At 44.9% G+C, this 21,874-nt stretch overlaps 48 pseudogenes; all 48 read left to right on the forward strand.

Annotated features, from left to right (window-relative positions):
* The first annotated feature begins 446 nt into the window (after positions 1-446).
* On the forward strand, positions 447-565 carry LOC140091173 (5S ribosomal RNA; annotated as a pseudogene).
* Positions 566-1,012: 447 nt separating this feature from the next.
* LOC140090446 (5S ribosomal RNA) lies at positions 1,013-1,131 on the forward strand (annotated as a pseudogene).
* Positions 1,132-1,201: 70 nt separating this feature from the next.
* Positions 1,202-1,320, forward strand: LOC140082225 (5S ribosomal RNA; annotated as a pseudogene).
* Positions 1,321-1,956: 636 nt separating this feature from the next.
* Positions 1,957-2,075, forward strand: LOC140093432 (5S ribosomal RNA; annotated as a pseudogene).
* Positions 2,076-2,144: 69 nt separating this feature from the next.
* Positions 2,145-2,263, forward strand: LOC140090458 (5S ribosomal RNA; annotated as a pseudogene).
* A 70-nt stretch (positions 2,264-2,333) lies between these two features.
* LOC140082226 (5S ribosomal RNA) lies at positions 2,334-2,452 on the forward strand (annotated as a pseudogene).
* A 258-nt stretch (positions 2,453-2,710) lies between these two features.
* LOC140094060 (5S ribosomal RNA) lies at positions 2,711-2,829 on the forward strand (annotated as a pseudogene).
* Positions 2,830-3,655: 826 nt separating this feature from the next.
* On the forward strand, positions 3,656-3,774 carry LOC140084783 (5S ribosomal RNA; annotated as a pseudogene).
* Positions 3,775-5,153: 1,379 nt separating this feature from the next.
* On the forward strand, positions 5,154-5,272 carry LOC140083694 (5S ribosomal RNA; annotated as a pseudogene).
* A 636-nt stretch (positions 5,273-5,908) lies between these two features.
* On the forward strand, positions 5,909-6,027 carry LOC140079004 (5S ribosomal RNA; annotated as a pseudogene).
* Positions 6,028-6,286: 259 nt separating this feature from the next.
* Positions 6,287-6,405, forward strand: LOC140092587 (5S ribosomal RNA; annotated as a pseudogene).
* A 448-nt stretch (positions 6,406-6,853) lies between these two features.
* LOC140082580 (5S ribosomal RNA) lies at positions 6,854-6,972 on the forward strand (annotated as a pseudogene).
* Positions 6,973-7,608: 636 nt separating this feature from the next.
* On the forward strand, positions 7,609-7,727 carry LOC140093434 (5S ribosomal RNA; annotated as a pseudogene).
* A 69-nt stretch (positions 7,728-7,796) lies between these two features.
* On the forward strand, positions 7,797-7,915 carry LOC140086643 (5S ribosomal RNA; annotated as a pseudogene).
* A 637-nt stretch (positions 7,916-8,552) lies between these two features.
* LOC140094814 (5S ribosomal RNA) lies at positions 8,553-8,671 on the forward strand (annotated as a pseudogene).
* Positions 8,672-8,741: 70 nt separating this feature from the next.
* Positions 8,742-8,860, forward strand: LOC140097951 (5S ribosomal RNA; annotated as a pseudogene).
* Positions 8,861-9,308: 448 nt separating this feature from the next.
* On the forward strand, positions 9,309-9,427 carry LOC140093589 (5S ribosomal RNA; annotated as a pseudogene).
* Positions 9,428-9,497: 70 nt separating this feature from the next.
* Positions 9,498-9,616, forward strand: LOC140098106 (5S ribosomal RNA; annotated as a pseudogene).
* A 69-nt stretch (positions 9,617-9,685) lies between these two features.
* On the forward strand, positions 9,686-9,804 carry LOC140088801 (5S ribosomal RNA; annotated as a pseudogene).
* A 70-nt stretch (positions 9,805-9,874) lies between these two features.
* Positions 9,875-9,993, forward strand: LOC140082906 (5S ribosomal RNA; annotated as a pseudogene).
* A 2,337-nt stretch (positions 9,994-12,330) lies between these two features.
* On the forward strand, positions 12,331-12,449 carry LOC140092413 (5S ribosomal RNA; annotated as a pseudogene).
* A 70-nt stretch (positions 12,450-12,519) lies between these two features.
* On the forward strand, positions 12,520-12,638 carry LOC140093101 (5S ribosomal RNA; annotated as a pseudogene).
* A 259-nt stretch (positions 12,639-12,897) lies between these two features.
* On the forward strand, positions 12,898-13,016 carry LOC140092453 (5S ribosomal RNA; annotated as a pseudogene).
* Positions 13,017-13,464: 448 nt separating this feature from the next.
* On the forward strand, positions 13,465-13,583 carry LOC140094782 (5S ribosomal RNA; annotated as a pseudogene).
* A 69-nt stretch (positions 13,584-13,652) lies between these two features.
* Positions 13,653-13,771, forward strand: LOC140093368 (5S ribosomal RNA; annotated as a pseudogene).
* Positions 13,772-13,841: 70 nt separating this feature from the next.
* LOC140095341 (5S ribosomal RNA) lies at positions 13,842-13,960 on the forward strand (annotated as a pseudogene).
* A 69-nt stretch (positions 13,961-14,029) lies between these two features.
* Positions 14,030-14,148, forward strand: LOC140093689 (5S ribosomal RNA; annotated as a pseudogene).
* Positions 14,149-14,785: 637 nt separating this feature from the next.
* LOC140082581 (5S ribosomal RNA) lies at positions 14,786-14,904 on the forward strand (annotated as a pseudogene).
* Positions 14,905-15,540: 636 nt separating this feature from the next.
* Positions 15,541-15,659, forward strand: LOC140090471 (5S ribosomal RNA; annotated as a pseudogene).
* A 69-nt stretch (positions 15,660-15,728) lies between these two features.
* On the forward strand, positions 15,729-15,847 carry LOC140085590 (5S ribosomal RNA; annotated as a pseudogene).
* Positions 15,848-15,917: 70 nt separating this feature from the next.
* Positions 15,918-16,036, forward strand: LOC140083625 (5S ribosomal RNA; annotated as a pseudogene).
* Positions 16,037-16,483: 447 nt separating this feature from the next.
* Positions 16,484-16,602, forward strand: LOC140097411 (5S ribosomal RNA; annotated as a pseudogene).
* A 259-nt stretch (positions 16,603-16,861) lies between these two features.
* On the forward strand, positions 16,862-16,980 carry LOC140082582 (5S ribosomal RNA; annotated as a pseudogene).
* Positions 16,981-17,050: 70 nt separating this feature from the next.
* On the forward strand, positions 17,051-17,169 carry LOC140090483 (5S ribosomal RNA; annotated as a pseudogene).
* A 70-nt stretch (positions 17,170-17,239) lies between these two features.
* LOC140079005 (5S ribosomal RNA) lies at positions 17,240-17,358 on the forward strand (annotated as a pseudogene).
* An 825-nt stretch (positions 17,359-18,183) lies between these two features.
* LOC140092306 (5S ribosomal RNA) lies at positions 18,184-18,302 on the forward strand (annotated as a pseudogene).
* Positions 18,303-18,372: 70 nt separating this feature from the next.
* LOC140088802 (5S ribosomal RNA) lies at positions 18,373-18,491 on the forward strand (annotated as a pseudogene).
* A 70-nt stretch (positions 18,492-18,561) lies between these two features.
* On the forward strand, positions 18,562-18,680 carry LOC140097141 (5S ribosomal RNA; annotated as a pseudogene).
* Positions 18,681-18,750: 70 nt separating this feature from the next.
* Positions 18,751-18,869, forward strand: LOC140094815 (5S ribosomal RNA; annotated as a pseudogene).
* A 69-nt stretch (positions 18,870-18,938) lies between these two features.
* LOC140093436 (5S ribosomal RNA) lies at positions 18,939-19,057 on the forward strand (annotated as a pseudogene).
* A 70-nt stretch (positions 19,058-19,127) lies between these two features.
* On the forward strand, positions 19,128-19,246 carry LOC140094816 (5S ribosomal RNA; annotated as a pseudogene).
* Positions 19,247-19,315: 69 nt separating this feature from the next.
* LOC140093437 (5S ribosomal RNA) lies at positions 19,316-19,434 on the forward strand (annotated as a pseudogene).
* Positions 19,435-19,692: 258 nt separating this feature from the next.
* LOC140095066 (5S ribosomal RNA) lies at positions 19,693-19,811 on the forward strand (annotated as a pseudogene).
* A 69-nt stretch (positions 19,812-19,880) lies between these two features.
* Positions 19,881-19,999, forward strand: LOC140090495 (5S ribosomal RNA; annotated as a pseudogene).
* A 448-nt stretch (positions 20,000-20,447) lies between these two features.
* LOC140092308 (5S ribosomal RNA) lies at positions 20,448-20,566 on the forward strand (annotated as a pseudogene).
* A 70-nt stretch (positions 20,567-20,636) lies between these two features.
* Positions 20,637-20,755, forward strand: LOC140079007 (5S ribosomal RNA; annotated as a pseudogene).
* A 254-nt stretch (positions 20,756-21,009) lies between these two features.
* LOC140088803 (5S ribosomal RNA) lies at positions 21,010-21,128 on the forward strand (annotated as a pseudogene).
* A 448-nt stretch (positions 21,129-21,576) lies between these two features.
* On the forward strand, positions 21,577-21,695 carry LOC140082583 (5S ribosomal RNA; annotated as a pseudogene).
* The last annotated feature ends 179 nt before the right edge of the window (positions 21,696-21,874 follow it).

Raw genomic sequence — 21,874 nt, forward strand, 5'->3', positions numbered from 1 at the left:
TTTGAACCTGAAAATTGTGTTAGTTTCTCTATGAGATAGCAAAAGAAGGTTCAAATTGAACAGCTGCTGTCAACGGCCATTCTAAGCTGAATGTGCCTGCTCTTGTCAGATTGCAGCAGCAATGCAGCTTAAGGCTTGGCAAGTACCAGCATGGGAGACTGGCTTGGAATCCCAAGTTCTGGTGACCTTTTTGAACCTGAAAATTGTGTTAGTTTCTATATAAGAGGGTAGAAGAAGGTTCAAATTGAACAACTGCTGTCAATGGCCATTCTAAGCTGAATGTGCGAGCTCTTGCCAGATCGCAGCAGCGATGCAGCTTAAGGCTTGGCAAGTACCAGCATGGGAGACTGGCTTGGAATCTCAAGTTCTGGTGACCTTTTTGAACCTGAAAATTGTGTTAGTTTCTATATGAGATAGTAGAAGAAGGTTCAAATTGAACAACTGCTGTCAATGGCCATTCTAAGCTGAATGTGCCTGCTCTCGTCAGATCGCAGCAGCAATGCAGCTTAAGGTTTGGCAAGTACCAGCATGGGAGACTGGCTGGGAATCCCAAGTTCCGTTGACCTTTTTGAACCTGAAAATTGTGTTAGTTTCTCTATGAGATAGTAAAAGAAGGTTCAAATTGAACAGCTGCTGTCAACGGCCATTCTAAGCTGAATGTGCGTGCTCTTGTCAGATCGCAGCAGCGATGCAGCTTAAGGCTTGGCAAGTTCCAGCATGGAAGACTGGCTGGGAATCCCAAGTTCTGTTGACCTTTTTGAACTTGAAAATTGTTTTAGTTTCTCTATGAGATAGTAAAAGAAGGTTCAAATTGAACAACTGCTGTCACCGGCCATTCTAAGCTGAATTTGCCTGCTCTCGTCAGATCGCAGCAGCAATGCAACTTAAGGCTTGGCAAGTACCAGCATGGGAGACTGGCTGGGAATTCCAAGTTCCGTTGACCTTTTTGAACCTGAAAATGTGTTAGTTTCTCTATGAGATAGTAAAAGAAGGTTCAAATTGAACAGCTGCTGTCAACGGCCATTCTAAGCTGAATGTGCCTGCTCTCGTCAGATCGCAGCAGCAATGCAGCTTAAGGCTTGGCAAGTACCAGCATGGGAGACTGGCTGGGAATCCCAAGTTCCGTTGACCTTTTTGAACCTGAAAATTGTGTTAGTTTCTCTATGAGATAGTAAAAGAAGGTTCAAATTGAACAGCTGCTGTCAACGGCCATTCTAAGCTGAATATGCCTGCTCTCGTCAGATCGCAGCAGCAATGCAGCTTAAGGCTTGGCAAGTACCAGCATGGGAGACTGGCTGGGAATCCCAAGTTCTGTTGACCTTTTTGAACCTGAAAATGTGTTAGTTTCTCTATGAGATAGTAAAAGAAGGTTCAAATTGAACAGCTGCTGTCAACGGCCATTCTAAGCTGAATGTGCGTGCTCTTGTCAGATCGCAGCAGCGCTGCAGCTTAAGGCTTGGCAAGTACCAGCATGGGAGACTGGCTTGGAATCCCAAGTTCTGGTGACCTTTTTGAACCTGAAAATTGTGTTAGTTTCTCTATGAGATAGCAAAAGAAGGTTCAAATTGAACAGCTGCTGTCAACGGCCATTCTAAGCTGAATGTGCCTGCTCTTGTCAGATTGCAGCAGCAATGCAGCTTAAGGCTTGGCAAGTGCCAGCATGGGAGACTGGCTGGGAATCCCAAGTTCCGTTGACCTTTTTGAACCTGAAAATTGTGTTAGTTTCTCTATGAGATAGTAAAAGAAGGTTCAAATTGAACAGCTGCTGTCAACGGCCATTCTAAGCTGAATGTGCGTGCTCTTGTCAGATCGCAGCAGCGATGCAGCTTAAGGCTTGGCAAGTACCAGCATGGGAGACTGGCTGGGAATCCCAAGTTCTGGTGACTTTTTTGAACCTGAAAATTGTGTTAGTTTCTCTATGAGATAGTAGAAGAAGGTTCAAATTGAACAACTGCTGTCAACGGCCATTCTAAGCTGAATTTGCCTGCTCTCGTCAGATCGCAGCAGCAATGCAACTTAAGGCTTGGCAAGTACCAGCATGGGAGACTGGCTGGGAATTCCAAGTTCCGTTGACCTTTTTGAACCTGAAAATGTGTTAGTTTCTCTATGAGATAGTAAAAGAAGGTTCAAATTGAACAGCTGCTGTCAACGGCCATTCTAAGCTGAATGTGCCTGCTCTCGTCAGATCGCAGCAGCAATGCAGCTTAAGGCTTGGCAAGTACCAGCATGGGAGACTGGCTGGGAATCCCAAGTTCCGTTGACCTTTTTGAACCTGAAAATTGTGTTAGTTTCTCTATGAGATAGTAAAAGAAGGTTCAAATTGAACAGCTGCTGTCAACGGCCATTCTAAGCTGAATATGCCTGCTCTCGTCAGATCGCAGCAGCAATGCAGCTTAAGGCTTGGCAAGTACCAGCATGGGAGACTGGCTGGGAATCCCAAGTTCTGTTGACCTTTTTGAACCTGAAAATGTGTTAGTTTCTCTATGAGATAGTAAAAGAAGGTTCAAATTGAACAGCTGCTGTCAACGGCCATTCTAAGCTGAATGTGCGTGCTCTTGTCAGATTGCAGCAGCGCTGCAGCTTAAGGCTTGGCAAGTACCAGCATGGGAGACTGGCTTGGAATCCCAAGTTCTGGTGACCTTTTTGAACCTGAAAATTGTGTTAGTTTCTATATAAGATAGTAGAAGAAGGTTCAAATTGAACAACTGCTGTCAATGGCCATTCTAAGCTGAATGTGCCTGCTCTCGCCAGATCGCAGCAGCAATGCAGCTTAAGGCTTGGCAAGTACCAGCATGGGAGACTGGCTGGGAATCCCAAGTTCTGTTGACCTTTTTGAACCTGAAAATTGTGTTAGTTTCTCTATGAGATAGTAAAAGAAGGTTCAAATTGAACAGCTGCTGTCAATGGCCATTCTAAGCTGAATGTGCGTGCTCTTGTCAGATCGCAGCAGCGATGCAGCTTAAGGCTTGGCAAGTTCCAGCATGGGAGGCTGGCTGGGAATCCCAAGTTCTGTTGACCTTTTTGAACTTGAAAATTGTTTTAGTTTCTCTATGAGATAGTAAAAGAAGGTTCAATTTGAAATGCTGCTGTCAACGGCCATTCTAAGCTGAATGTGTGTGCTCTTGTCAGATCACAGCAGCAATGCAGCTTAAGGCTTGGCAAGTACCAGCATGGGAGACTGGCTGGGAATCCCAAGTTCCGTTGACCTTTTTGAACCTGAAAATTGTGTTAGTTTCTCTATGAGATAGTAAAAGAAGGTTCAAATTGAACAGCTGCTGTCAACGGCAATTCTAAGCTGAATGTGCCTGCTCTTGTCAGATCGCAGCAGCGATGCAGCTTAAGGCTTGGCAAGTACCAGCATGGGAGACTGGCTGGGAATCCCAAGTTCTGGTGACCTTTTTGAACCTGAAAATTGTGTTAGTTTCTCTATGAGATAGTAGAAGAAGGTTCAAATTAAACAGCTGCTGTCAACGGCCATTCTAAGCTGAATGTGTGTGCTCTTTTCAGATCGCAGCAGCGATGCAGCTTAAGGCTTGGCAAGTACCAGCATGGGAGACTGGCTGGGAATCCCAAGTTCTGTTGACCTTTTTGAACCTGAAAATTGTGTTAGTTTCTCTATGAGATAGTAAAAGAAGGTTCAAATTGAACAGCTGCTGTCAACGGCAATTCTAAGCTGAATGTGCCTGCTCTCGTCAGATCGCAGCAGCAATGCAGCTTAAGGCTTGGCAAGTACCAGCATGGGAGACTGGTTGGGAATTCCAAGTTCCGTTGACCGTTTTGAACCTGAAAATTGTGTTAGTTTCTCTATGAGATAGCAAAAGAAGGTTCAAATTGAACAGCTGCTGTCAACGGCCATTCTAAGCTGAATTTGCCTGCTATCGTCAAATCGCAGCAGCAATGCAACTTAAGGCTTGGCAAGTACCAGCATGGGAGACTGGCTGGGAATTCCAAGTTCCGTTGACCTTTTTGAACCTGAAAATGTGTTAGTTTCTCTATGAGATAGTAAAAGAAGGTTCAAATTGAACAGCTGCTGTCAACGGCCATTCTAAGCTGAATGTGCTTCTCTCGTCAGATCGCAGCAGCAATGCAGCTTAAGGCTTGGCAAGTACCAGCATGGGAGACTGGCTGGGAATCCCAAGTTCTGTTGACCTTTTTGAACCTGAAAATGTGTTAGTTTCTCTATGAGATAGTAAAAGAAGTTTCAAATTGAACAGCTGCTGTCAACGGCCATTCTAAGCTGAATGTGCGTGCTCTTGTCAGATCGCAGCAGCGATGCAGCTTAAGGCTTGGCAAGTACCAGCATGGGAGACTGGCTTGGAATCCCAAGTTCTGGTGACCTTTTTGAACCTGAAAATTGTGTTAGTTTCTCTATGAGATAGCAAAAGAAGGTTCAAATTGAACAGCTGCTGTCAACGGCCATTCTAAGCTGAATGTGCCTGCTCTTGTCAGATTGCAGCAGCAATGCAGCTTAAGGCTTGGCAAGTACCAGCATGGGAGACTGGCTTGGAATCCCAAGTTCTGGTGACCTTCTTGAACCTGAAAATTGTGTTAGTTTCTATATAAGATAGTAGAAGAAGGTTCAAATTGAACAACTGCTGTCAATGGCCATTCTAAGCTGATTGTGCCTGCTCTCGCCAGATCGCAGCAGCAATGCAGCTTAAGGCTTGGCAAGTACCAGCATGGGAATCCCAAGTTCCGTTGCCCTTTTTGAACCTGAAAATTGTGTTAGTTTCTCTATGAGATAGTAAAAGAAGGTTCAAATTGAACAGCTGCTGTCAACGGCCATTCTAAGCTGAATGTGCGTGCTCTTGTCAGATCGCAGCAGCGATGCAGCTTAAGGCTTGGCAAGTACCAGCATGGGAGACTGGCTGGGAATCCCAAGTTCTGGTGACTTTTTTGAACCTAAAAATTGTGTTAGTTTCTACTATGAGATAGTAGAAGAAGGTTCAAATTGAACAACTGCTGTCAACGGCCATTCTAAGCTGAATGTTTGTGCTCTTGTCAGATCGCAGCAACGATGCAGCTTAAGGCTTGGCAAGTACCAGCATGGGAGACTGGCTGGGAATCCCAAGTTCTGTTAAACTTTTTGAACCTGAAAATTGTGTTAGTTTCTCTATGAGATAGTAAAAGAAGGTTCAAATCGAACAGCTGCTGTCAATGGCCATTCTAAGCTGAATGTGCCTGCTCTCGTCAGATCGCAGCAGCAATGCAGCTTAAGGCTTGGCAAGTACCAGCATGGGAGACTGGCTGGGAATCCCAAGTTCTGTTGACCTTTTTGAACCTGAAAATGTGTTAGTTTCTCTATGAGATAGTAAAAGAAGTTTCAAATTGAACAGCTGCTGTCAACGGCCATTCTAAGCTGAATGTGCGTGCTCTTGTCAGATCGCAGCAGCGATGCAGCTTAAGGCTTGGCAAGTACCAGCATGGGAGACTGTCTTGGAATCCCAAGTTCTGGTGACCTTTTTGAACCTGAAAATTGTGTTAGTTTCTCTATGAGATAGCAAAAGAAGGTTCAAATTGAACAGCTGCTGTCAACGGCCATTCTAAGCTGAATGTGCCTGCTCTTGTCAGATTGCAGCAGCAATGCAGCTCAAGGCTTGGCAAGTACCAGCATGGGAGACTGGCTTGGAATCCCAAGTTCTGGTGACCTTCTTGAACCTGAAAATTGTGTTAGTTTCTATATAAGATAGTAGAAGAAGGTTCAAATTGAACAACTGCTGTCAATGGCCATTCTAAGCTGAATGTTTGTGCTCTTGTCAGATCGCAGCAGCGATGCAGCTTAAGGCTTGGCAAGTACCAGCATGGGAGACTGGCTGGGAATCCCAAGTTCTGTTAAACTTTTTGAACCTGAAAATTGTGTTAGTTTCTCTATGAGATAGTAAAAGAAGGTTCAAATCGAACAGCTGCTGTCAACGGCCATTCTAAGCTGAATGTGCCTGCTCTCGTCAGATCGCAGCAGCAATGCAGCTTAAGGCTTGGCAAGTACCAGCATGGGAGACTGGCTGGGAATCCCAAGTTCTGTTGACCATTTTTAACCTGAAAATTGTGTTAGTTTCTCTATGAGATAGTAAAAGAAGGTTCAAATTGAAGAGCTGCTGTCAACGGCCATTCTAAGCTGAATGTGTGTGCTCTTGTCAGATCGCAGCAGCGATGCAGCTTAAGGCTTGGCAAGTTCCAGCATGGGAGACTGGCTGGGAATCCCAAGTTCTGTTGACCTTTTTGAACTTGAAAATTGTTTTAGCATCTCTATGAGATAGTAAAAGAAGGTTCAATTTGAAATGCTGCTGTCAACGGCCATTCTAAGCTGAATGTGCCTGCTCTCGTCAGATCGCAGCAGCAATGCAGCTTAAGGCTTTGCAAGTACCAGCATGGGAGACTGGCTGGGAATCCCAAGTTCCGTTGACCTTTTTGAACCTGAAAATTGTGTTAGTTTCTCTTTGAGATAGTAAAAGAAGGTTCAAATTGAACAGCTGCTGTCAACGGCCATTCTAAGCTGAATGTGCGTGCTCTTGTCAGATCGCAGCAGCGATGCAGCTTAAGGCTTGGCAAGTACCAGCATGGGAGACTGGCTGGGAATCCCAAGTTCTGGTGACTTTTTTGAACCTGAAAATTGTGTTAGTTTCTCTATGAGATAGTAGAAGAAGGTTCAAATTGAACAACTGCTGTCAACGGCCATTCTAAGCTGAATGTGTGTGCTCTTGTCAGATCGCAGCAGCGATGCAGCTTAAGGCTTGGCAAGTACCAGCATGGGAGACTGGCTGGGAATCCCAAGTTCTGTTGACCTTTTTGAACCTGAAAATTGTGTTAGTTTCTCTATGAGATAGTAAAAGAAGGTTCAAATTGAACAGCTGCTGTCAATGGCCATTCTAAGCTGAATGTGCCTGCTCTCGTCAGATCGCAGCAGCAATGCAGCTTAAGGCTTGGCAAGTACCAGCATGGGAGACTGGCTGGGAATCCCAAGTTCCGTTGACCTTTTTGAACCTGAAAATTGTGTTAGTTTCTGTATGAGATAGTAAAAGAAGGTTCAAATTGAAAAGCTGCTGTCAACGGCAATTCTAAGCTGAATGTGCGTGCTCTTGTCAGATCGCAGCAGCGATGCAGCTTAAGGCTTGGCAAGTACCAGCATGGGAGTCTGGCTGGGAATCCCAAGTTCTGGTGATCTTTTTGAACCTGAAAATTGTGTTAGTTTCTCTATGAGATAGTAGAAGAAGGTTCAAATTGAACAACTGCTGTCAACGGCCATTCTAAGCTGAATGTGTGTGCTCTTTTCAGATCGCAGCAGCGATGCAGCTTAAGGCTTGGCAAGTACCAGCATGGGAGACTGGCTGGGAATCCCAAGTTCTGTTGACCTTTTTGAACCTGAAAATTGTGTTAGTTTCTCTATGAGATAGTAAAAGAAGGTTCAAATTGAACAGCTGCTGTCAACGGCAATTCTAAGCTGAATGTGCCTGCTCTTGTCAGATTGCAGCAGCAATGCAGCTTAAGGCTTGGCAAGTACCAGCATGGGAGACTGGCTGGGAATCCCAAGTTCTGTTGACCTTTTTGAACCTGAAAATGTGTTAGTTTCTCTATGAGATAGTAAAAGAAGGTTCAAATTGAACAGCTGCTGTCAACGGCCATTCTAAGCTGAATTTGCCTGCTCTCGTCAGATCGCAGCAGCAATGCAACTTAAGGCTTGGCAAGTACCAGCATGGGAGACTGGCTGGGAATTCCAAGTTCCGTTGACCTTTTTGAACCAGAAAATGTGTTAGTTTCTCTATGAGATAGTAAAAGAAGGTTCAAATTGAAAAGCTGCTGTCAACGGCCATTCTAAGCTGAATGTGCCTGCTCTCGTCAGATCGCAGCAGCAATGCAGCTTAAGGCTTGGCAAGTACCAGCATGGGAGACTGGCTGGGAATCCCAAGTTCCGTTAACCTTTTTGAACCTGAAAATTGTGTTAGTTTCTCTATGAGATAGTAAAAGAAGGTTCAAATTGAACAGCTGCTGTCAACGGCCATTCTAAGCTGAATGTGCGTGCTCTTGTCAGATCGCAGCAGCGATGCAGCTTAAGGCTTGGCAAGTACCAGCATGGGAGACTGGCTGGGAATCCCAAGTTCTGGTGACCTTTTTGAACCTGAAAATTGTGTTAGTTTCTCTATGAGATAGCAAAAGAAGGTTCAAATTGAACAACTGCTGTCAACGGCCATTCTAAGCTGAATGTGTGTGCTCTTTTCAGATCGCAGCAGCGATGCAGCTTAAGGCTTGGCAAGTACCAGCATGGGAGACTGGCTTGGAATCCCAAGTTCTGGTGACCTTTTTGAACCTGAAAATTGTGTTAGTTTCTCTATGAGATAGTAGAAGAAGGTTCAAATTGAACAACTGCTGTCAACGGCCATTCTAAGCTGAATGTGTGTGCTCTTTTCAGATCGCAGCAGCGATGCAGCTTAAGGCTTGGCAAGTACCAGCATGGGAGACTGGCTGGGAATCCCAAGTTCTGTTGACCTTTTTGAACCTGAAAATTGTGTTAGTTTCTCTATGAGATAGTAAAAGAAGGTTCAAATTGAACAGCTGCTGTCAACGGCAATTCTAAGCTGAATGTGCCTGCTCTCGTCAGATTGCAGCAGCAATGCAGCTTAAGGCTTGGCAAGTACCAGCATGGGAGACTGGCTGGGAATCCCAAGTTCTGTTGACCGTTTTGAACCTGAAAATTGTGTTAGTTTCTCTATGAGATAGTAAAAGAAGGTTCAAATTGAACAGCTGCTGTCAACGGCCATTCTAAGCTGAATGTGCCTGCTCTCGTCAGATCGCAGCAGCAATGCAGCTTAAGGCTTGGCAAGTACCAGCATGGGAGACTGGCTTGGAATCCCAAGTTCTGGTGACCTTTTTGAACCTGAAAATTGTGTTAGTTTCTCTATGAGATAGCAAAAGAAGGTTCAAATTGAACAGCTGCTGTCAACGGCCATTCTAAGCTGAATGTGCCTGCTCTTGTCAGATTGCAGCAGCAATGCAGCTTAAGGCTTGGCAAGTACCAGCATGGGAGACTGGCTTGGAATCCCAAGTTCTGGTGACCTTTTTGAACCTGAAAATTGTTTTAGTTTCTATATAAGATAGTAGAAGAAGGTTCAAATTGAACAACTGCTGTCAATGGCCATTCTAAGCTGAATGTGCCTGCTCTCGCCAGATCACAGCAGCGATGCAGCATAAGGCTTGGCAAGTACCAGCATGGGAGACAGGCTGGGAATCCCAAGTTCCGTTGCCCTTTTTGAACCTGAAAATTGTGTTAGTTTCTCTATGAGATAGTAAAAGAAGGTTCAAATTGAACAGCTGCTGTCAACGGCAATTCTAAGCTGAATGTGCCTGCTCTCGTCAGATTGCAGCAGCAATGCAGCTTAAGGCTTGGCAAGTACCAGCATGGGAGACTGGCTGGGAATCCCAAGTTCCGTTGACCGTTTTGAACCTGAAAATTGTGTTAGTTTCTCTATGAGATAGCAAAAGAAGGTTCAAATTGAACAGCTGCTGTCAACGGCCATTTTAAGCTGAATTTGCCTGCTCTCGTCAGATCGCAGCAGCAATGCAACTTAAGGCTTGGCAAGTACCAGCATGGGAGACTGGCTGGGAATTCCAAGTTCCGTTGACCTTTTTGAACCTGAAAATGTGTTAGTTTCTCTATGAGATAGTAAAAGAAGGTTCAAATTGAACAGCTGCTGTCAACGGCCATTCTAAGCTGAATGTGCCTGCTCTTGTCAGATCGCAGCAGCAATGCAGCTTAAGGCTTGGCAAGTACCAGCATGGGAGACTGGCTGGGAATCCCAAGTTCCGTTGACCTTTTTGAACCTGAAAATTGTGTTAGTTTCTCTATGAGATAGTAAAAGAAGGTTCAAATTGAACAGCTGCTGTCAACGGCCATTCTAAGCTGAATGTGCCTGCTCTCGTCAGATCGCAGCAGCAATGCAGCTTAAGGCTTGGCAAGTACCAGCATGGTAGACTGCCTGGGAATCCCAAGTTCTGTTGACTGTTTTGAACCTGAAAATGTGTTAGTTTCTCTATGAGATAGTTTAAGAAGGTTCAAATTGAACAGCTGCTGTCAACGGCCATTCTAAGCTGAATGTGCGTGCTCTTGTCAGATCGCAGCAGCGATGCAGCTTAAGGTTTGGCAAGTACCAGCATGGGAGACTGGCTGGGAATCCCAAGTTCTGGTGACCTTTTTGAACCTGAAAATTGTGTTAGTTTCTCTATGAGATAGTAGAAGAAAGTTCAAATTGAACGACTGCTGTCAACGGCCATTCTAAGCTGAATGTGTGTGCTCTTTTCAGATCGCAGCAGCGATGCAGCTTAAGGCTTGGCAAGTACCAGCATGGGAGACTGGCTGGGAATCCCAAGTTCTGTTGACCTTTTTGAACCTGAAAATTGTGTTAGTTTCTCTATGAGATAGTAAAAGAAGGTTCAAATTGAACAGCTGCTGTCAACGGCAATTCTAAGCTGAATGTGCCTGCTCTCGTCAGATTACAGCAGCAATGCAGCTTAAGGCTTGGCAAGTACCAGCATGGGAGACTGGCTGGGAATCCCAAGTTCCGTTGACCTTTTTGAACCTGAAAATTGTGTTAGTTTCTCTATGAGATAGCAAAAGAAGGTTCAAATTGAACAGCTGCTGTCAACGGCCATTCTAAGCTGAATGTGCGTGCTCTTGTCAGATCGCAGCAGCGATGCAGCTTAAGGCTTGGCAAGTTCCAGCATGGGAGACTGGCTGGGAATCCCAAGTTCCGTTGACCTTTTTGAACCTGAAAATTGTGTTAGTTTCTGTATGAGATAGTAAAAGAAGGTTCAAATTGAAAAGCTGCTGTCAACGGCAATTCTAAGCTGAATGTGCGTGCTCTTCTCAGATCGCAGCAGCGATGCAGCTTAAGGCTTGGCAAGTACCAGCATGGGAGACTGGCTGGGAATCCCAAGTTCTATTGACCTTTTTGAACCTGAAAATTGTGTTAGTTTCTCTATGAGATAGTAGAAGAAGGTTCAAATTGAACAACTGCTGTCAACGGCCATTCTAAGCTGAATGTGTGTGCTCTTTTCAGATCGCAGCAGCGATGCAGCTTGAGGCTTGGCAAGTACCAGCATGGGAGACTGGCTTGGAATCCCAAGTTCTGTTGATCTTTTTGAACCTGAAAATTGTGTTAGTTTCTCTATGAGATAGTAAAAGAAGGTTCAAATTGAACAGCTGCTGTCAACGGCAATTCTAAGCTGAATGTGCCTGCTCTCGTCAGATCGCAGCAGCAATGCAGCTTAAGGCTTGGCAAATACCAGCATGGGAGACTGGCTGGGAATCCCAAGTTCCGTTGAACTTTTTGAACCTGAAAATTGTGTTAGTTTCTCTATGAGATAGTAAAAGAAGGTTCAAATTGAACAACTGCTGTCAACGGCCATTCTAAGCTGAATGTGTGTGCTCTTTTCAGATCGCAGCAGCGATGCAGCTTAAGGCTTGGCAAGTACCAGCATGGGAGACTGGCTGGGAATCCCAAGTTCTGTTGACCGTTTTGAACCTGAAAATTGTGTTAGTTTCTCTATGAGATAGCAAAAGAAGGTTCAAATTGAACAGCTGCTGTCAACGGCCATTCTAAGCTGAATTTGCCTGCTCTCGTCAGATCGCAGCAGCAATGCAACTTAAGGCTTGGCAAGTACCAGCATGGGAGACTGGCTTGGAATCCCAAGTTCTGGTGACCTTTTTGAACCTGAAAATTGTTTTAGTTTCTATATAAGATAGTAGAAGAAGGTTCAAATTGAACAGCTGCTGTCAATGGCCATTCTAAGCTGAATGTGCCTGCTCTCGCCAGATCGCAGCAGCGATGCAGCAAAAGGCTTGGCAAGTACCAGCATGGGAGACTGGCTGGGAATCCCAAGTTCCGTTGCCCTTTTTGAACCTGAAAATTGTGTTAGTTTCTCTATGAGATAGTAAAAGAAGGTTCAAATTGAACAGCTGCTGTCAACGGCCATTCTAAGCTGAATGTGCGTGCTCTTGTGAGATCGCAGCAGCGATGCAGCTTAAGGCTTGGCAAGTACCAGCATGGGAGACTGGCTTGGAATCCCAAGTTCTGGTGACCTTTTTGAACCTGAAAATTGTGTTAGTTTCTCTATGAGATAGCAAAAGAAGGTTCAAATTGAACAGCTGCTGTCAACGGCCATTCTAAGCTGAATGTGCCTGCTCTTGTCAGATTGCAGCAGCAATGCAGCTTAAGGCTTGGCAAGTACCAGCATGGGAGACTGGCTGGGAATCCCAAGTTCTGGTGACCTTTTTGAACCTGAAAATTGTGTTAGTTTCTATATAAGATAGTAGAAGAAGGTTCAAATTGAACAACTGCTGTCAATGGCCATTCTAAGCTGAATGTGCCTGCTCTCGCCAGATCGCAGCAGCAATGCAGCTTAAGGCTTGGCAAGTACCAGCATGGGAGACTGGCTGGGAATCCCAAGTTCCGTTGACCTTTTTGAACCTGAAAATTGTGTTAGTTTCTCTATGAGATAGCAAAAGAAGGTTCAAATTGAACAGCTGCTGTCAACGGCCATTCTAAGCTGAATGTGCCTGCTCTCGTCAGATCGCTGCAGCAATGCAGCTTAAGGCTTGGCAAGTACCAGCATGGGAGACTGGCTGGGAATCCCAAGTTCCGTTGCCCTTTTTGAACCTGAAAATTGTGTTAGTTTCTCTATGAGAAAGTAGAAGAAGGTTCAAATTGAACAACTGCTGTCAACGGCCATTCTAAGCTGAATGTGTGTGCTCTTGTCAGATCGCAGCAGCGATGCAGCTTAAGGCTTGGCAAGTACCAGCATGGGAGACTGGCTGGGAATCCCAAGTTCTGTTGACCTTTTTGAACCTGAAAATTGTGTTAGTTTCTCTATGAGATAGTAAAAGAAGGTTCAAATTGAACAGCTGCTGTCAATGGCCATTCTAAGCTGAATGTGCCTGCTCTCGTCAGATCACAGCAGCAATGCAGCTTAAGGCTTGGCAAGTACCAGCATGGGAGACTGGCTGGGAATCCCAAGTTCCGTTGACCTTTTTGAACCTGAAAATTGTGTTAGTTTCTGTATGAGATAGTAAAAGAAGGTTCAAATTGAAAAGCTGCTGTCAACGGCAATTCTAAGCTGAATGTGCGTGATCTTGTCAGATCGCAGCAGCGATGCAGCTTAAGGCTTGGCAAGTACCAGCATGGGAGACTGGCTGGGAATCCCAAGTTCTGGTGACCTTTTTGAACCTGAAAATTGTGTTAGTTTCTCTATGAGATAGTAGAAGAAGGTTCAAATTGAACAACTGCTGTCAACGGCCATTCTAAGCTGAATGTGTGTGCTCTTTTCAGATCGCAGCAGCGATGCAGCTTAAGGCTTTGCAAGTACCAGCATGGGAGACTGGCTGGGAATCCCAAGTTCTGTTGACCTTTTTGAACCTGAAAATTGTGTTAGTTTCTCTATGAGATAGTAAAAGAAGGTTCAAATTGAACAGCTGCTGTCAACGGCAATTCTAAGCTGAATGTGCCTGCTCTCGTCAGATTGCAGCAGCAATGCAGCTTAAGGCTTGGCAAGTACCAGCATGGGAGACTGGCTGGGAATCCCAAGTTCTGTTGACCTTTTTGAACCTGAAAATGTGTTAGTTTCTCTATGAGATAGTAAAAGAAGGTTCAAATTGAACAGCTGCTGTCAACGGCCATTCTAAGCTGAATTTGCCTGCTCTCGTCAGATCGCAGCAGCAATGCAACTTAAGGCTTGGCAAGTACCAGCATGGGAGACTGGCTGGGAATTCCAAGTTCCGTTGACCTTTTTGAACCTGAAAATTGTGTTAGTTTCTCTATGAGATAGTAAAAGAAGGTTCAAATTGAACAGCTGCTGTCAACAGCAATTCTAAGCTGAATGTGCCTGCTCTCGTCAGATTGCAGCAGCAATGCAGCTTAAGGCTTGGCAAGTACCAGCATGGGAGACTGGCTGGGAATCCCAAGTTCTGTTGACCATTTTGAACCTGAAAATGTGTTAGTTTCTCTATGAGATAGTAAAAGAAGGTTCAAATTGAACAGCTGCTGTCAACGGCCATTCTAAGCTGAATTTGCCTGCTCTCGTCAGATCGCAGCAGCAATGCAACTTAAGGCTTGGCAAGTACCAGCATGGGAGACTTGCTGGGAATTCCAAGTTCTGTTGACCTTTTTGAACCTGAAAATTGTGTTAGTTTCTCTATGAGATAGTAAAAGAAGGTTCAAATTGAACAGCTGCTGTCAACGGCCATTCTAAGCTGAATGTGCGTGCTCTTGTCAGATCGCAGCAGCAATGCACCTTAAGGCTTGGCAAGTACCAGCATGGGAGACTTGCTGGGAATCCCAAGTTCTGGTGACTTTTTTGAACCTGAAAATTGTGTTAGTTTCTCTATGAGATAGTAAAAGAAGGTTCAAATTGAACAGCTGCTGTCAACGGCCATTCTAAGCTGAATGTGCGTGCTCTTGTCAGATCGCAGCAGCAATGCACCTTAAGGCTTGGCAAGTACCAGCATGGGAGACTTGCTGGGAATCCCAAGTTCTGGTGACTTTTTTGAACCTGAAAATTGTGTTAGTTTCTCTATGAGATAGTAGAAGAAGGTTCAAATTGAACAACTGCAGTCAACGGCCATTCTAAGCTGAATGTGTGTGCTCTTGTCAGATCGCATCAGCGATGCAGCTTAAGGCTTGGCAAGTACCAGCATGGGAGACTGGCTGGGAATCCCAAGTTCTGTTGACCTTTTTGAACCTGAAAATTGTGTTAGTTTCTCTATGAGATAGTAAAAGAAGGTTCAAATTGAACAGCTGCTGTCAATGGCCATTCTAAGCTGAATGTGCCTGCTCTCGTCAGATCGCAGCAGCAATGCAGCTTAAGGCTTGGCAAGTACCAGCATGGGAGACTGGCTGGGAATCCCAAGTTCCGTTGACCTTTTTGAACCTGAAAATTGTGTTAGTTTCTGTATGAGATAGTAAAAGAAGGTTCAAATTGAAAAGCTGCTGTCAACGGCAATTCTAAGCTGAATGTGCGTGTTCTTGTCAGATCGCAGCAGCGATGCAGCTTAAGGCTTGGCAAGTACCAGCATGGGAGACTGGCTGGGAATCCCAAGTTCTGGTGACCTTTTTGAACCTGAAAATTGTGTTAGTTTCTCTATGAGATAGTAGAAGAAGGTTCAAATTGAAGAACTGCTGTCAACGGCCATTCTAAGCTGAATGTGTGTGCTCTTTTCAGATCGCAGCAGCGATGCAGCTTAAGGCTTGGCAAGTACCAGCATGGGAGACTGGCTGGGAATCCCAAGTTCTGTTGACCTTTTTGAACCTGAAAATTGTGTTAGTTTCTCTATGAGATAGTAAAAGAAGGTTCAAATTGAACAGCTGCTGTCAACGGCAATTCTAAGCTGAATGTGCATGCTCTCGTCAGATTGCAGCAGCAATGCAGCTTAAGGCTTGGCAAGTACCAGCATGGGAGACTGGCTGGCAATTCCAAGTTCCGTTGACCTTTTTGAACCTGAAAATGTGTTAGTTTCTCTATGAGATAGTAAAAGAAGGTTCAAATTGAACAGCTGCTGTCAACGGCCATTCTAAGCTGAATGTGCCTGCTCTCGTCAGATCGCAGCAGCAATGCAGCTTAAGGCTTGGCAAGTACCAGCATGGGAGACTGGCTGGGAATCCCAAGTTCCGTTGACCTTTTGAACCTGAAAATTGTGTTAGTTTCTCTATGAGATAGTAAAAGAAGGTTCAAATTGAACAGCTGCTGTCAACGGCCATTCTAAGTTGAATTTGCCTGCTCTCGTCAGATCGCAGCAGCAATGCAACTTAAGGCTTGGCAAGTACCAGCATGGGAGACTGGCTGGGAATTCCAAGTTCTGTTGACCTTTTTGAACCTGAAAATTGTGTTAGTTTCTCTATGAGATAGTAAAAGAAGGTTCAAATTGAACAGCTGCTGTCAACGGCCATTCTAAGCTGAATGTGCCTGCTCTCGTCAGATCGCAGCAGCAATGCAGCTTGAGGCTTGGCAAGTACCAGCATGGGAGACTGGCTGGGAATCCCAAGTTCTGTTGACCTTTTTGAACCTGAAAATGTGTTAGTTTCTCTATGAGATAGTAAAAGAAGGTTCAAATTGAACAGCTGCTGTCAACGGCCTTTCTAAGCTGAATGTGCGTGCTCTTGTCAGATCGCAGCAGCGATGCAGCTTAAGGCTTGGCAAGTACCAGCATGGGAGACTGGCTTGGAATCCCAAGTTCTGGTGACCTTTTTGAACCTGAAAATTGTGTTAGTTTCTCTATGAGATAGCAAAAGAAGGTTCAAATTGAACAGCTGCTGTCAACGGCCATTCTAAGCTGAATGTGCCTGCTCTTGTCAGATTGCAGCTGCAATGCAGCTTAAGGCTTGGCAAGTACCAGCATGGGAGACTGGCTTGGAATCCCAAGTTCTGGTGACCTTTTTGAACCTGAAAATTGTGTTAGTTTCTATATAAGATAGTAGAAGAAGGTTCAAATTGAACAACTGCTGTCAATGGCCATTCTAAGCTGAATGTGCCTGCTCTCGTCAGATCGCAGCAGCAATGCAGCTTAAGGCTTGGCAAGTACCAGCATGGGAGACTGGCTGGGAATCCCACGTTCCGTTGCCCTTTTTGAACCTGAAAATTGTGTTAGTTTCTCTATGAGATAGTAAAAGAACTTTCAAATTGAACAGCTGCTGTCAACGGCCATTCTAAGCTTAATGTGCGTGCTCTTGTCAGATCGCAGCAGCGATGCAGCTTAAGGCTTGGCAAGTACCAGCATGGGAGACTGGCTTGGAATCCCAAGTTCTGGTGACCTTTTTGAACCTGAAAATTGTGTTAGTTTCTATATGAGATAGTAGAAGAAGGTTCAAATTGAATAACTGCTGTCAATGGCCATTCTAAGCTGAATGTGCCTGCTCTCGTCAGATCGCAGCAGCAATGCAGCTTAAGGCTTGGCAAGTACCAGCATGGGAGACTGGCTGGGAATCCCAAGTTCCGTTGACCTTTTTGAACCTGAAAATTGTGTTAGTTTCTCTATGAGATAGTAAAAGAAGGTTCAAATTGAACAGCAGCTGTCAACGGCCATTCTAAGCTGAATGTGCCTGCTCTCGTCAGATCGCAGCAGCAATGCAGCTTAAGGCTTGGCAAGTACCAGCATGGGAGACTGGCTGGGAATCCCAAGTTCCGTTGACCTTTTTGAACCTGAAAATTGTGTTAGTTTCTCTATGAGATAGTAAAAGAAGGTTCAAATTGAACAGCTGCTGTCAACGGCCATTCTAAGCTGAATGTGCCTGCTCTCGTCAGATCGCAGCAGCAATGCAGCTTAAGGCTTGGCAAGTACCAGCATGGGAGACTGGCTGGGAATCCCAAGTTCTGTTGACCTTTTTGAACCTGAAAATGTGTTAGTTTCTCTATGAGATAGTAAAAGAAGGTTCAAATTGAACAGCTGCTGTCAACGGCCATTCTAAGCTGAATGTGCGTGCTCTTGTCAGATCGCAGCAGCGATGCAGCTTAAGGCTTGGCAAGTACCAGCATGGGAGACTGGCTTGGAATCCCAAGTTCTGGTGACCTTTTTGAACCTTAAAATTGTGTTAGTTTCTCTATGAGATAGCAAAAGAAGGTTCAAATTGAACAGCTGTTGTCATCGGCCATTCTAAGCTGAATGTGCCTGCTCTTGTCAGATTGCAGCAGCAATGCAGCTTAAGGCTTGGCAAGTACCAGCATGGGAGACTGGCTTGGAATCCCAAGTTCTGGTGACCTTTTTGAACCTGAAAATTGTGTTAGTTTCTATATAAGATAGTAGAAGAAGGTTCAAATTGAACAACTGCTGTCAATGGCCATTCTAAGCTGAATGTGCCTGCTCTCGCCAGATCGCAGCAGCAATGCAGCTTAATGCTTGGCAAGTAACAGCATGGGAGACTGGCTGGGAATCCCAAGTTCCGTTGCCCTTTTTGAACCTGAAAATTGTGTTAGTTTCTCTATGAGATAGTAAAAGAAGGTTCAAATTGAACAGCTGCTGTCAACGGCCATTCTAAGCTGAATGTGCGTGCTCTTGTCAGATCGCAGCAGCGATGCAGCTTAAGGCTTGGCAAGTACCAGCATGGGAGACTGGCTTGGAATCCCAAGTTCTGGTGACCTTTTTGAACCTGAAAATTGTGTTAGTTTCTATATGAGATAGTAGAAGAAGGTTCAAATTGAACAACTGCTGTCAATGGCCATTCTAAGCTGAATGTGCCTGCTCTCGTCAGATCGCAGCAGCAATGCAGCTTAAGTCTTGGCAAGTACCAGCATGGGAGACTGGCTGGGAATCCCAAGTTCCGTTGACCTTTTTGAACCTGAAAATTGTGTTAGTTTCTCTATGAGATAGCAAAAGAAGGTTCAAATTGAACAGCTGCTGTCAACGGCCATTCTAAGCTGAATGTGCCTGCTCTTGTCAGATCGCAGCAGCAATGCAGCTTAAGGCTTGGCAAGTACCAGCATGGGAGACTGGCTGGGAATCCCAAGTTCCGTTGACCTTTTTGAACCTGAAAATTGTGTTAGTTTCTCTATGAGATAGTAAAAGAAGGTTCAAATTGAACAGCTGCTGTCAACGGCCATTCTAAGCTGAATGTGCGTGCTCTTGTCAGATCGCAGCAGCGATGCAGCTTAAGGCTTGGCAAGTACCAGCATGGGAGACTGGCTGGGAATCCCAAGTTCTGTTGACCTTTTTGAACCTGAAAATTGTGTTAGTTTCTCTATGAGATAGTAAAAGAAGGTTCAAATTGAACAGCTGCTGTCAACGGCAATTCTAAGCTGAATGTGCCTGCTCTCGTCAGATTGCAGCAGCAATGCAGCTTAAGGCTTGGCAAGTACCAGCATGGGAGACTGGCTGGGAATCCCAAGTTCTGTTGACCTTTTTGAACCTGAAAATGTGTTAGTTTCTCTATGAGATAGTAAAAGAAGGTTCAAATTGAACAGCTGCTGTCAACGGCCATTCTAAGCTGAATTTGCCTGCTCTCGTCAGATCGCAGCAGCAATGCAACTTAAGGCTTGGCAAGTACCAGCATGGGAGACTGGCTGGGAATTCCAAGTTCCGTTGACCTTTTTGAACCTGAAAATTGTGTTAGTTTCTCTATGAGATAGTAAAAGAAGGTTCAAATTGAACAGCTGCTGTCAACGGCAATTCTAAGCTGAATGTGCCTGCTCTCGTCAGATTGCAGCAGCAATGCAGCTTAAGGCTTGGCAAGTACCAGCATGGGAGACTGGCTGGGAATCCCAAGTTCTGTTGACCTTTTTGAACCTGAAAATGTGTTAGTTTCTCTATGAGATAGTAAAAGAAGGTTCAAATTGAACAGCTGCTGTCAACGGCCATTCTAAGCTGAATTTGCCTGCTCTCGTCAGATCGCAGCAGCAATGCAACTTAAGGCTTGGCAAGTACCAGCATGGGAGACTGGCTGGGAATTCCAAGTTCCGTTGACCTTTTTGAACCTGAAAATTGTGTTAGTTTCTCTATGAGATAGTAAAAGAAGGTTCAAATTGAACAGCTGCTGTCAACGGCAATTCTAAGCTGAATGTGCCTGCTCTCGTCAGATTGCAACAGCAATGCAGCTTAAGGCTTGGCAAGTACCAGCATGGGAGACTGGCTGGGAATCCCAAGTTCTGTTGACCTTTTTGAACCTGAAAATGTGTTAGTTTCTCTATGAGATAGTAAAAGAAGGTTCAAATTGAACAGCTGCTGTCAACGGCCATTCTAAGCTGAATTTGCCTGCTCTCGTCAGATCGCAGCAGCAATGCAACTTAAGGCTTGACAAGTACCAGCATGGGAGACTGGCTGGGAATTCCAAGTTCCGTTGACCTTTTTGAACCTGAAAATGTGTTAGTTTCTATATGAGATAGTAAAAGAAGGTTCAAATTGAACAGCTGCTGTCAACGGCCATTCTAAGCTGAATGTGCCTGCTCTCGTCAGATCGCAGCAGCAATGCAGCTTAAGGCTTGGCAAGTACCAGCATGGGAGACTGGCTGGGAATCCCAAGTTCCGTTGACCTTTTTGAACCTGAAAATTGTGTTAGTTTCTATATAAGATAGTAGAAGAAGGTTCAAATTGAACAACTGCTGTCAATGGCCATTCTAAGCTGAATGTGCCTGCTCTCGCCAGATCGCAGCAGCAATGCAGCTTAATGCTTGGCAAGTAACAGCATGGGAGACTGGCTGGGAATCCCAAGTTCCGTTGACCTTTTTGAACCTGAAAATTGTGTTAGTTTCTCTATGAGATAGTAAAAGAAGGTTCAAATTGAACAGCTGCTGTCAACGGCCATTCTAAGCTGAATGTGCGTGCTCTTGTCAGATCGCAGCAGCGATGCAGCTTAAGGCTTGGCAAGTACCAGCATGGGAGACTGGCTTGGAATCCCAAGTTCTGGTGACCTTTTTGAACCTGAAAATTGTGTTAGTTTCTATATGAGATAGTAGAAGAAGGTTCAAATTGAACAACTGCTGTCAATGGCCATTCTAAGCTGAATGTGCCTGCTCTCGTCAGATCGCAGCAGCAATGCAGCTTAAGTCTTGGCAAGTACCAGCATGGGAGACTGGCTGGGAATCCCAAGTTCCGTTGACCTTTTTGAACCTGATAATTGTGTTAATTTCTCTATGAGATAGCAAAAGAAGGTTCAAATTGAACAGCTGCTGTCAACGGCCATTCTAAGCTGAATGTGCCTGCTCTCGTCAGATCGCAGCAGCAATGCAGCTTAAGGCTTGGCAAGTACCAGCATGGGAGACTGGCTGGGAATCCCAAGTTCTGTTGACCTTTTTGAACCTGAAAATTGTGTTAGTTTACTATGAGATAGTAAAAGAAGGTTCAAATTGAACAGCTGCTGTCAACGGCCATTCTAAGCTGAATGTGCGTGCTCTTGTCAGATCGCAGCAGCGATGCAGCTTAAGGCTTGGCAAGTTCCAGCATGGGAGACTGGGAATCCCAAGTTCTGTTGACCTTTTTGAACTTGAAAATTGTTTTAGTTTCTCTATGAGATAGTAAAAGAAGGTTCAATTTGAAATGCTGCTGTCAACGGCCATTCTAAGCTGAATGTGCCTGCTCTTGTCAGATCGCAGCAGCAATGCAGCTTAAGGCTTGGCAAGTACCAGCATGGGAGACTGGCTGGGAATCCCAAGTTCCGTTGACCTTTTTGAACCTGAAAATTGTGTTAGTTTCTCTATGAGATAGTAAAAGAAGGTTCAAATTGAACAGCTGCTGTCAACGGCCATTCTAAGCTGAATGTGCGTGCTCTTGTCAGATCGCAGCAGCGATGCAGCTTAAGGCTTGGCAAGTACCAGCATGGGAGACTGGCTGGGAATCCCAAGTTCTGGTGACTTTTTTGAACCTGAAAATTGTGTTAGTTTCTCTATGAGATAGTAGAAGAATTTTCAAATTGAACAACTGCTGTCAACGGCCATTCTAAGCTGAATGTGTGTGCTCTTGTCAGATCGCAGCAGCGATGCAGCTTAAGGCTTGGCAAGTACCAGCATGGGAGACTGGCTGGGAATCCCAAGTTCTGTTGACCTTTTTGAACCTGAAAATTGTGTTAGTTTCTCTATGAGATAGTAAAAGAAGATTCAAATTGAACAGCTGCTGTCAATGGCCATTCTAAGCTGAATGTGCCTGCTCTCGTCAGATCGCAGCAGCAATGCAGCTTAAGGCTTGGCAAGTACCAGCATGGGAGACTGGCTGGGAATCCCAAGTTCCGTTGACCTTTTTGAACCTGAAAATTGTGTTAGTTTCTGTATGAGATAGTAAAAGAAGGTTCAAATTGAAAAGCTGCTGTCAACGGCAATTCTAAGCTGAATGTGCGTGCTCTAGTCAGATCGCAGCAGCGATGCAGCTTAAGGCTTGGCAAGTACCAGCATGGGAGACTGGCTGGGAATCCCAAGT

Source organism: Engystomops pustulosus, chromosome 9, assembly GCF_040894005.1.
Source record: "Engystomops pustulosus chromosome 9, aEngPut4.maternal, whole genome shotgun sequence".
In the NCBI taxonomy this organism is placed as follows: Eukaryota; Metazoa; Chordata; class Amphibia; order Anura; family Leptodactylidae; genus Engystomops; species Engystomops pustulosus.